The sequence below is a fragment of the Sturnira hondurensis genome, unplaced genomic scaffold (assembly GCF_014824575.4).
Source record: "Sturnira hondurensis isolate 20B ecotype Veracruz unplaced genomic scaffold, ASM1482457v3 Scaffold0001812, whole genome shotgun sequence".
Classification (NCBI taxonomy): Eukaryota; Metazoa; Chordata; class Mammalia; order Chiroptera; family Phyllostomidae; genus Sturnira; species Sturnira hondurensis.
Window position 1 is genome coordinate 292,294 of NW_028074443.1, and position 12,653 is coordinate 304,946.

The following is a 12,653-nucleotide window of genomic DNA, read 5'->3' on the forward strand; positions in this document are numbered from 1 at the left end:
ATAACTATATTTTCTGAATAATGTATGCAAATTAGAGAAAACCAGGGTAGACTATTTTCTGGGAGACAAACTAAAGATTTACATGTTTTTTTAGCTTTAAAAACATTATTTTATTCTATGAAAGTAATGACAATAAAAGTAACAATGCTTTTTTTTTACATTTTTTTATTGTTGTTCAAGTACAGTTGTCTCCATTTCACCCCCACACCGCCACCCCAGTCATCCTCACTTCTCACCTTCCTTTTTAAGAGAATTATTAGGTATATAACCCTCAATTAATAATATATCCTCTAAAAGTCACAGGAACAGTTCAGTGGACTAGTTTCCACAGAATTACTTTATAAATATTTTGATTAAGTTAAAAAATTGGCTTTTATTATTACTTTAATACTTAATTAAAATATATCCAGACAATGATATTTACATAATCCCAATTTTACCAGGATTACTTTTTAGCTCAAGATCTAAAAGTTTATTTATTGGTAAACTATTTTTAAGAACTATGATTTTATAGGTGGAAAGGAAGCATTTTTTAAAAATGTGTAAACACCTAACATATCTCAGTACAATGAAGATTTTAGTATATGTGTCACAAATTGAGTTAATTTGAATTAAACATGAAATAAATATTGTTCCATAATATATATACACACACAAAGCACTCATATATGTAATATGTATTATATATCATAGTCTTCAATTATATTTACAATATACATACCTCCTTTATAATATTTTATATATTGTTTAATGTTTCAACACTATATAATGTACAATTTGCCACATCAATGCACAGAAGTACAACTCATTGTTTTAATAACCCGCATAAAGTTCCATATAATAGATACATTAATTTAGTTAGCCAGTATTTTCTTTGATGTATTTTTTATAAATGAATATATATTTTAAGTAAACTCTTTAATAATTCCATGAGATTTATTTAATAGGCCCATAAGAGGTGAATTATTTGTATAATAAGGAATTAAGTGCATTCATTATTTGCATAGACATGAACAAACTGCCTTCTGAAAGGTTGCACCAATGACATATACCTTTTATTTTCCACATTTTGTTCCTAATTTTAATAAAAATATGTTTTTAAAGATTTTATCTATTTATAGAGAGAGGGGAAGGGATGGAGAAAAAGGGAGAGAAGCCTCAATGTGTGGTTGCCTATCATGTGCCCCCTACTGGTGACCTGGCCCACAACTCAGGAGTGGTAATTGAACTAGTGATCCTTTGGTTCACAGGCCTGCACTCAATCTACTGAGCTACACCAGCCAGAGCTAACAGAAACATTTTAAGAATTTCAATATTAGGTATCATGCTTGCTATTGATTTCTAAAAAAATATCTTTTTTCTATAAGTTTTTCTCTAATTTTAAGTTCATAAGTGTCTCATAATTTAATGAAAGATGAGTGTTAACCTGGCCAGTGTGGCTCAGTTGATTGGAGCTTTGTCCTGTAAACCAAAGGGTGGTGGGTTCAATTCCCAGTCAGGGAGCATGCTTGGGTTTGGGTTCCTTCCCTAGGTAAGGGTGCATACAAGAGGCAACCGATTGATGTTTATCTTACTTTCTCTCCCCGTCCTGTTCCCTTTCTTTAAAAATCAATAAGCATGTCCTCAGATAAGGATTAAAAAGAAAAAAGAAGAAGTGTTGAGCCCTGGCCAGGTGGCTCAGTTTGTTGGAGTGTCTTCCTGTACACCAAAAGATGGTAGGTTAGATCCTCGGTCGGGGCACGTACAAGAATCAGCCAATGAATGTATAAATAAGTGGAACAACAAGTCAACGTCTGTCTGTCTCTCTCTCGCTCAAGTTAATAAATAAAAGTTTTAAAAAGTTGAGTGTAGAGCCCTGGCTGTGTGGCTTCGTTTATCAGAGCATCATCTGGTACATGCAAAGGGTGCAAGTTTGATCCCTGGTGAGGGCACATACCTAAGTTATGGGTTTGATTCCTAGTCAGAGTGCATACTGCAGGCATATCTTCAGGAAGGATACGTTAATTAATTAATTAATTGATTGATTGATTGATATTTTAAAATAACAAAAAGAATGAGTGTTAAAATTATCAGGTGTCATTTTCATATTTAAATTGATCATATCGATCTATGTAGTGAATCGGATAGTTTTTCAATAGTTAATAATCCTTGTAATCCTAGTTTAAATTTTTCTAAATCATCACCACATAACTCTTTTAATATAATGCTATATTAAACTTATTACATTTCATTTAGAATAGTTTGTCTAGATTTGTCAGTTTAATATTTTACTGGATTGTATGTTGGAATTATAGTAATCATATAATAAAGTATTTATCTTCTCTGGACATTTAAAATTAGAGATACCATTTCTTGTTTGAAGGTTTAATAGCAATCTCAATACTACACGGACCTGCTATTTTTTATTTCACATTTTCTAAAATTTTCTAACATTTCTATATCCTTTTAGAATATTTAGTTGTATGTGAATTTTTAGTTTTATTAGTATATAATCCTACTTAATAGTTCCCTGGTTTCAGGTTATATATTTTCTCTGTCCAATCTAATGTTGATTTGAGTTACCTATGTGTCTCTTAATAACATCTGGCATAATTTTGTCAAATTTTGAAAATACATAGTTATCTCTGTATGATTTATACTAATTTTTTCTATTTAATATTTTTCATTTATTTTAAAAAGTTTTCCATACTTCTATATATGGTTAACTTCTATATAGAGAAATATGAAAAATGAACTCACAAAGAGAGAGTACAAAGATGGTTGCCAGGGCTAGAGGTGAAAAAAACGGAAAGATTTTGGCTAAATGGTAATAAATTTTAATCACAAGATGACTAATATCTGAGGATGTAATGTAGAGCATGCTGACTATAGTTAATACAGCATTGCAACCTTAAAATTTGCTAAAAGAGTGGATTTTTAGATATTTTTATCAAAAATAAAAATAACAGAACTATGTAATGTGAAGGATATATTAATTAACTTGATTGTGTTAATCATTTTACCAATGTATACATACATCAAATCACTACATGAACATTTTAAATGCAGTATATAAATTTTATCTGTCAATTATACCTCTATATAGTTCTAGGGGAAAAAAAGAACTAAAATAAAAAGTGTCGAAATTTAGCTGATTTCCCAAACATTCTCATTCTTTCAGACCCAGAATGAAAGATACTAAAAAAGATTTCCCTTAATGGTTTTTTCTTCTCACCTACATGATTTAAAAAGAACTATCATTACCGAGAGATTATTTTTACACTGACATTTTAGAGACAAAACTCTAGAATAAATTGCATGACAGCTTTTTCTCCCTATTAGAGATGTGATTCACTGAATATTTCATGCAAATGCAACATGCAGTTAGCAATCAAGAGTCTTAGATGTTAATGGCACTATGGTTCATAACCGAAGACAGCATACAAATATTCTGTTCAGAGTCTGAAGCTGTAAAAGATGTAGAGGGAACTAAAATGATGGGAAATGTCACATCTTTCCTCTTTAAATACACTCTCCTATGTTTTCATTTGTTTTGCTCTTTTGTTTTGTTTTGTTTTGAACATATCCACATCTCCTTTTGTGCATGTGGTGCAGGGTGGCTATGAATGTGGCCTGACACAAAATTGCAAATTTTCTTAAAAGCTTATTTGCTCATCAGTTTCCGTTACTGTTTGTGTATTTAATGTGTGGCCCAAGACAGCTCTTCTTCCAGTGTGGCCCAGAGACACCTAAAGGTTGGATACCTCTGCTATATCTGAGGATGTTATTTCTTTTAGCCCTATTGACCACATTGCATGGCATTTGATTTCTCTTTTGTAAAGAATAAAAATCAAGGATCAAGCAATTAAAAACAAACGCAAAGCAGTTATTAGCTTGAAGTAAGATGGACAAAGTTTATGACCAAGTGTTTGTGATTTCACAAGCTGTACTATCTACACAAAAATGTTACTTCTTAATTTAGAAATTACTCACTATCTCTGAGTTCCAGCCAAGATGGAGGCATAGGTAGAAATACTTCTCTTCCTTACACAAACAAAAGGAGGGTAACAACCAATCTAAAATCAATAAACAACCAGAAGCAACAGAAAAATCAAACTGCATAGAACTTTAACAACAAAGGAATTAAAGAAAAAAAAAAACAGTCAGAACCAAATCGGTAAGGTGGCAGAAGGTGCAGGCCAGCCAGTGGAGAAAAACCTTAGGAAGGTGGCAGACTGGGCGGGTGGGACAGGCCGTGTGGGCGGGGCTGACTTAAGGGGAAACTGAGACTCAGAGTTGACACAGGGGTTGCTACTGTGGGAGAAACTCCCAGTATCACAAAGAGTCCATAGGAAAGTGTGCTAGGGACCAGCAGGCAGGCGAGCTGCAGTTTTCCCTCTCTGTGGCCTCCCACACAGCCCACAGGGCAGGGCAGCAAGGAGGGTTGCCCTGCCCCTGTGAATACCTAAGGCCCCACCCCCTTACTACTTGTCAGGTGCACCATAACAAAGAAATAGGGCCCAAATGAAAGAACAGAGCAAAGCTTCAGAAAGAGAGCTAAACAATGAGGACATTGCCAATCTATCTGATGGAGAATTTAAAGCCCTGGTGACCAAAATGCTCACTGATCTCATTGAGCTTGGTCAAAACCTGAAAGGACAAATGAAAGATACACAAAATGAAATTAAGCAAAATATTCAGGGAACCAACAGTGACAGGAAGGAAACCAGGACTCAAGCAATGATTTGGAACAAAAGAAAGAAATAAACATCCAACTGGAACAGAGCAAAGAAACAAGAATTAAAAAAAGTGAAGAGAGTCTTACAAACCCCTGGGGCAACCTGAAACATTCCAATATCTGAATTATATGGGTGCCAGAGGAGAAGAGGAAGAGTAAGAAATTAAAAACTTATTTGAACAAATAATAAAGGAAAACTTTTCCAATCCAGTGAAGAAAACAGACTTCCAGGAAGTCCAGGAAGCCCAGAGAGTCCCAAAGAAGTTGGACCCAAAGAGGAACACACCAAGGCACATCATCATTAAGTTACCCAAAATTAAAGATAAAGAGAAAATCCTAAAAGAAGCAAGGGTAAGGGAGAGAGTTACCTACAAAGGAGTTCCCATCAGACTATCCGTGGATTTCTCACAAGAAACCTTGCAGGCAAGAAGGGGCTGGAAAGAAGTATTCCAAGAAATGAAAGGCAAGGACCTACATCCAAGATTGCTCTATCCAGCAAAGCTTTCATTTAGAATGGAAGGGCAGATGACATGTTTCCCAGATAAGGTCAGGTTAAAGGAGTTCATCATCACCAAGCCATTATTATATAAAATGTTAAAGAGACTTATCTAAGAAAAAGAAGATGAAAATATGAACAGCAAAATGACAACAAACTCACAACTATCAACAAATGAACCTAAAAGAAAAGAAAAATACAATGAAAACAAAAACTAAGCAAACAACTAGAACAGGAACAAAATCAGAGAAATGGACATCACCTGGAGGGCTTTCAGTGGGAGGGGAGGGAGGAATAGGAGGGGAAAGGTACAAGGAATAAGAAGCACAATTGGTAGGCATAAAATAGATAGGGAGAGATAAAAATGGTATAGAAATAGAACTCAAAGAACTTATATGTACAACCCATGGACATGAACTAATGGAGAAGGAATTCTGGAGAATTGGGGGGGTGGTAAATTCTGAGGAGGGATAAAGGGAGGAGAAATTGGGAAAACTGTAATAGCATAATTAATAAAAATATTTTTAAAAATAGAAAAAAGAAATTATTCATTATGTGTTTTATTTTAATATTTTTGGTTTTTCATGCTAGAATAAAATTCTAAAGGATGGTGCTTTATCTATTTTGTTTATTGCTATAATGCTAAAAGATTTTTTCTAACTACTAAGCACAATTGCCTTAATTTGAATTTAACTGGCTCTCACTAAGTAACTATTGGTCTGTAACTGTTCAGGATTATGCAAAGATAGGAGAATTCATTTCAACAAATATTTCCTGAGGGTTTCTCTAGCCAGACCCTTAGCTTGGCACCACAGAGTCTCCCAGTTGAACAAGAACCTTGCCTTCAAGGTGTTTTGAATCTTGTGAAAAGATTTGTAACAGTGAACTCCAATAAAAGGTAAAATTTAAAAAGTATTAAACAATTAAGTGATAAATGGCTTAAATATTCCCAGATAATAGTAATAATGATCTTTTTAACTTTTCACTCCTTGCCAAATAATCTGTAGTACCTTGTGAAGTAATGACATGTTGAGAAAACAAGTAACGGGGGAAAAAGAACAAACTAATTTATAATACAGCTAATCTAACCTTCATTTATGTGAATAGGTTCCTAGAAAGCAAAGGGACATGTCACCTTGTAATGACTTTCCATGACTTTAAACTATGATAAACAAACTCAAATCAGACCTTCCTAAAGATGTCATCTAGTCTTTGTTTTTGTTTTTTTTAATTCTTACTTAAAATGAATAGTTTGGTCCATTCTCTAAATTATGTTCCAGACCTAAGCATTTATGAGTTTAATTAATTTTTCCTTTTACAAATAGGGCTCAACAAACAAAGAACATGATTGTCTGTGTATAGTGATTTTGAAAGCTAGTAATTACTAAGTACTTTGATGCATCATACTTCTCAAAAATCACTAACAAAGTATTTATATGTATGTTACCTCACTAAATTTTTAAACTTAACAGCAAAAACAGTCATGAGGTTCATTTTACAGGTAAAAAAATTAGGAGCATATGTTAAATTAGTTAATGAAGAACAAGCAGTTGATAAGTAGCCAAGTCAGCTCTACAAGATCCTGAGCCTTCAGCCTTCAGGGCTAGTTAAAAAAATGGCTCACATTGTTGATTTGATTTCTAATTATTCTTTGATCTTTGATGACATTATTAACTAACTATCATCACAAAGTGCTATAGACAACAAAAAGCCACATTCTAATTATTATTTTTTTTCTATACAAGCAATATTAAAAAAATTTTTCATAAAGAAAGTACACTTTCCTGCTTTTTTAGAGTCAGTGGAAGTGTTAAAGCAGTCAAGTTCAAGTCTCCTAAAATAGCCAACCCATGAAATGATACAAAGTCTGTTAATTAGTACCAAGATTGCAGAATAAAATTAAATCAAAGGATAAGTATTCAATTGTTGTATGAGACTGGTAGTATATAAATGTAGTCTCACAGGATATTTTAAAATAGGCCAAATCTTCCTTTCTTACTGATTGGCTAACATGTGATATATCAGAAATACAAAAGGTAAAGGTAAATACAATTTCCAATTGAGGTAAAGAAATCTGTTTCTTACCTGCTATATTAGTTAAGTATTAAAACATGTAATTGGGTCAATTTTAAATATATTTTCTTGGGGTGGTAAGAGTTTCTACATAGGTATCATTACCATACTTTTTGATGGTTGGGATATATTACCTATTAATAATAGCACTCATTTCAATGAAATGTGATGATATTAGTTCTACATCTATTAAAATATCTACATTATTTTATTATTGTAAATAGAAAGGATAATTTTTAATTTTGTGTATTTTTAAATCACATTTGACATACAATATATTAGTTTCAGGTGTACAACATGGTGATTGGACATGGTGATTAGACTATATAACTTACAAAGTGATCACTCCAATTATTCTAGTAAGGATAATGTCAATGCAACCTCATAGAAAATATGGACGAAGAATTTGTACTGTCCAGTTCTGTAACATGAAGTTTTCACTAAGAAGATAAAAGTAATTGGACAACTTCATAGTTGACATCTTCTAATAAGTAGAAAGGAATGTACTGTGTCTAGACGATTAAGTGGATATCCAAAAGTACAACAGAATACAAGCCTCCTGATGCCCCCAGTGGCCTTCTGTCCATTCAAAGATCCCACACTTCTGCAGGAAGTTTTAATCTAGTTTATTTTGTGAGCTCAAGCAGTGGGATTATGTTCAGAAAAAAAACTAAAGAATGAAAGGCAACATTCTTCATGATGCCTCCTGTCTGTAGCCCAGTTGATTTTAGGAAATGTAATTCACCAAAGAGTTCACAAGGCAGAGCCTTTGACTTAGCAAAAGCTTTAACAGATCCTCTGCCTTCATACTTGACCTTGTGATTGGTTGACAGATGCACCTGAGTTTGAGTGGCACGAATCAATAAAAAGCTGTACCTAAAAAAACCAGTAACATCATAAAACGCAACAAACAACTTCTAACCACTTACCAGCTTGACTGTAAATGAGATTGATATTTATGAAGCATTAGCACTGTTGTTATTTTAATGACTACCTAAATGTTTTTATCAGAGACTAAGTGGCAATACAGTATATTAAACTACAGTAAACATCTGGAAAATTCTCATCTGCAGTTTAATTGCAGCATTTCTAAAGTCTGCTCATACCAGTTATAGCTACTTCAGACATATTTCAGAATAAGCACACTATGAATTTTATACCATAGAATGAATTTCTGCACAAACTGAAGCATACTCATAAACTCATAGACACAGACAACAGTTTGTTGATTGCCTGACGGAAAGGTGGTGGGAAGAGGTAGAAGAGAGTTGCAGAGGGATGAGTGGTGTAGAAGGAGACTTGAGGTAGTGAACATACAATACAATATGCAGATGATGTACAGGGTCTGACACAAATAATGCCCCTGTTTTATTACAAAATCTTTATTACAAAATAATAATCATGTAATTCTGTAACGTAACAATACCACACTCAAGCACACCATATGGCATTTTAGGTGAAGTGTTCAAATTAAAATGACAAATTATTATATCCATATTACCCTACCAACCACACTCAAATGGGCATTACTTCTGCCAGACTCTGTATTATAGAATTGTACACCTGAAACTGATATAATTTTATTAATCAATGTCACCCCAATAAATTCAATAAAAATAAATTAATTCTTTACAAAGAAGCATACTCATTACTCAAGGCAACTCCCTCTTTTCTGACAGCAAATGTGAAAAACTTATTTCTAAAAGTAAATATACTGAGGGAAAACAGATTATGTAAATACATCTGTCTAGAGGTCAAATTAGAACTCCTCATACACTGTCAGAACTTCCTTTTAAACATAATAATTTATGGCCCTACTTATAAATTTCAACTACCTCTGTATTCTCCATTTGCCTCCCATTTCTAAGTGTCCTTACACTGTAATACCTCTTCCTCATTCACAGGCCCCTACATCCTGCATCGATCTTCTCTCTCCTTGTTATCTCTCACTATTCTCTACATATCCCATCCACTGTCTCCAGACTATCCCTTCATGGCCCTACTGTGCATTCAGCTGCCTTTGGTAGAAATGTCCACATCAGGTTTCAGCTATTATATATTCAATTCACCAAATCAAATAGCATTTTTCCCCACAAAGCACTCATTTCTGATATTTCCATGTGAATGAAATCTCTTCCTTCTCAAAATTTCCATAGCATTTTATAAATCACAGATCTCAAATTAAGGCAAGGGACCATGAATATTTTTCCTGTATTCTTTCCTGTTTGATTTGTTCTACTAGGTTTCATATAAGCTTTGAACACTGCCTTTAGAATATGTTGATATTATGCATTTTATTTTCCAAAATTTAAACTACTTTTTAAAATAAAAATAATTTTAACATCGCTAACTCAATACCAATTTATCACTCAATTAACATTAAATATTAACAGCAGCTCTCATAAAATATGTACAACTTATTGGAAACAGTTTAATCTCTGCAACCCTGTGGGCTACAGATGTGTATTCCCAAGCAGAGAGAGAAACAGATTTGGAGGAATTAAGAAACTCAATCAAGGTCACAAAAGTAGCAAGAGCTAGAAAGGTTTTCTTATCTTTACAAAATTCAGCACTTTTAATCACTTTTCAAAACAGACTAACCTTGTTATTAGATTTTTGTAGTTCAGTGGTGATAATATTATGGGATCTGATCTCAGAGACAGAAAAAAAAAAGGTAGCTAACTGGGAATAATTCCACAGCCTAATCAACGAATGCTACAATTGAGGATCCACTTGGAGATACTGGGTACAATTCAGGGGCATCTAGTCTCTCTAAGTGATAAACATTTCACCTATTGTGGAAGTGGAGCTATGTGTGTGGGGAAGGCAGCTTGGTATTTTTTACAGTAGAGAATTCCTACACTCACAAGAAAATATTAAACATTATTTTAGATTGTAATATCTTTAAAAGCAAAGGCCATGTTTATATTTTAGAACCTAAGGCATGTTTTCTAATCCTCATCCAAGGGCAATTTTTTCACTGTTTTGAGAGAAAGAAGAAGGGCTGTTGGAGACATGGGAAAGAAAGAGAAAGAGGGAAAGAGAGAGAGGAGCCATCAAAGTGAGAAAGAAACACTGTTTGGTTGCTTTCTCATAGGTAACCCAACTGGGGATCAAACCCACACGGGTGTATGTGCTGTGACCAAATATCAAACCCACATCATTTTGTTTCATGGGAGTCTGCACCAACCAACTGAGCCGACTGGCCAGGGCTCTAAGGCTTTTTTAATTCACAACAAAACAGCACAATAATGTACTTTGTTTATTGGGTTGGTAGAAGAAGTGCTGAATAAATGAATAAAAAAATATATACTAACAAATGAATCATTGAACAAGTGAGAAAGATACTGCCTGAAGACAATGTCTTAGCAGAGATATCCCAAAACATCAAAATGTAGGCAGAACCACGGTTTCTTTAGGCGTGTCTCACATATTTAACTTGACCATCTCCATATTGAGGAAATGAAAGCATTCCTGTATTTTGCAAGACAGTCATTTTTCCATCATTTTTTAAAAGATTCAATTAACTATTTAGTACCAAAAAGTGTGGGGATGGGTGGGGAGACAGAAGTAAAAGAGAAAAATTCAAGTCCTTAAATTCAAGGAATATTGTCTGTGTACCTCTTCCTATTTAGTTTGTAATCACACAAATGGAGGTACAGCACTGTCAACTGTACTCTGTAATCAAGTGACAAATACAGGGCTGCAATTCTATTTTGGTTGGAATATTTTTCATTATTCACCTTATTTATTATACTGTCCCTTGAAAGGGGGTCTGGAGGCTTTTTCACAATGAATCAAAGAACTGCTCTCTGTTTCTCCCTTATTATGCATGCTACGCTTGAAGCTAATGAAGCGTAACCTCTGAGCTGATACTTTTATAGATGAAAGAGACATCATGTCACATCTTCTGTTTATTTCACCAGCTACTCAATGCCAACACAAAACACATTGATTGCTCTGTACTTTCTTTTTGACATTTGGTGAGCATTCTTGTTGCTCTCTTGCCTAATTGTTTCCTGCCATATGCACGGTCTAGGTATTAACTATGAAGAAAACTACTAGGAAAAATAACCTCTGATATCAATGGTACATTTAATTTAAGAAGTATAGTGAAGAGAAGAGTGGAGATACTCCTGATTATTCTATTCTACAGAATTTAATATGCCCAGCCTCTAGAGCAGATATTGCCTTGAAATAGTTTTTGTAAGAAGTATGACATCACCTAATATTATTTTCATGAGGTTTTTGTTGTTTATAAAAGTAAATCTGCAGTATTAGTGAAGGTAAAACTATGTAATCTTCTCTGACAGTAGGACTAGGACTGCTTTGTGACTAAAGAACATCAAAAGGAATAATTAATTACTAAAGATATGGTTTCATTACAGTAATGTTACTCAATGTCACTAATTAACATTAGTCAATGAGTAGTAAAATATAAGCAATATTTGATCAATAGCATGATAGAGGAAATAGACTTTACTATCAAGGCATGTGAACATACGTTACACAAAACAGGTTTTTGCATATAATGTTTGGTGGCTTTTTAAATGTTTAAAAATGCTAGTATGAAATATAACTTTTAATAAATTGGTTCCTCAAGTAAAATTTCAAGAGTGTAAAGTTAGTTTTAAAATAGTAGTCTTACTATTATGAGTAGAAATACAGCTTTCTTTTATTAGAATGGGAAATAAGTTTAGCACACAAGCTGGTATTCACGCAGACTACTTAACAAATACAGAGCTTTCATTTTACTACATAACTTGCATCTCTACAATATATGCCTAGTTTGTTTACTAAATAAATCTTGTTTCAAAAACAGTGAGGAAAATACTTTGAAGTGGGGTACTACATAAACATTATTACAAAGAAACTGTATCATGAGTTATCACCATCAAAACAGAGTGATAAACCTGAAAAAACTGCAGCAACTCATTGAAAAATTGCTCAGCAAGTGCATGATAACAAAGTTATTGAAAATATGCATAATAACAAATTGTAATCAGTGAAACAAATGAATGGAGAGCAAGTACCCTTGATATACAAAACTCACATAAAGCCCCTCCTATTAAAGACAACAATGGTCAAGGATATTTGCAGTTAAAATGACTGCATGAAAAGAAATGATGTATTTCTTTTACATGTAAAATACATCTAAGTTAATCAACAATTAAGAATTAGACTAAAAACTTTGACACTTATATGTATGGGATGCTGTGGAGTTCTAAAATTTATTTTAAGTAAAGTAAAACATGAAAAGTGAAAATTATTTTTAGCAAAATAAGTATTACCTATTTCACTTCAAAATTAACTGTATTATTTCATCTCTTCATTATGCTGATCAATATAGATGGTGTAAGGATCTAT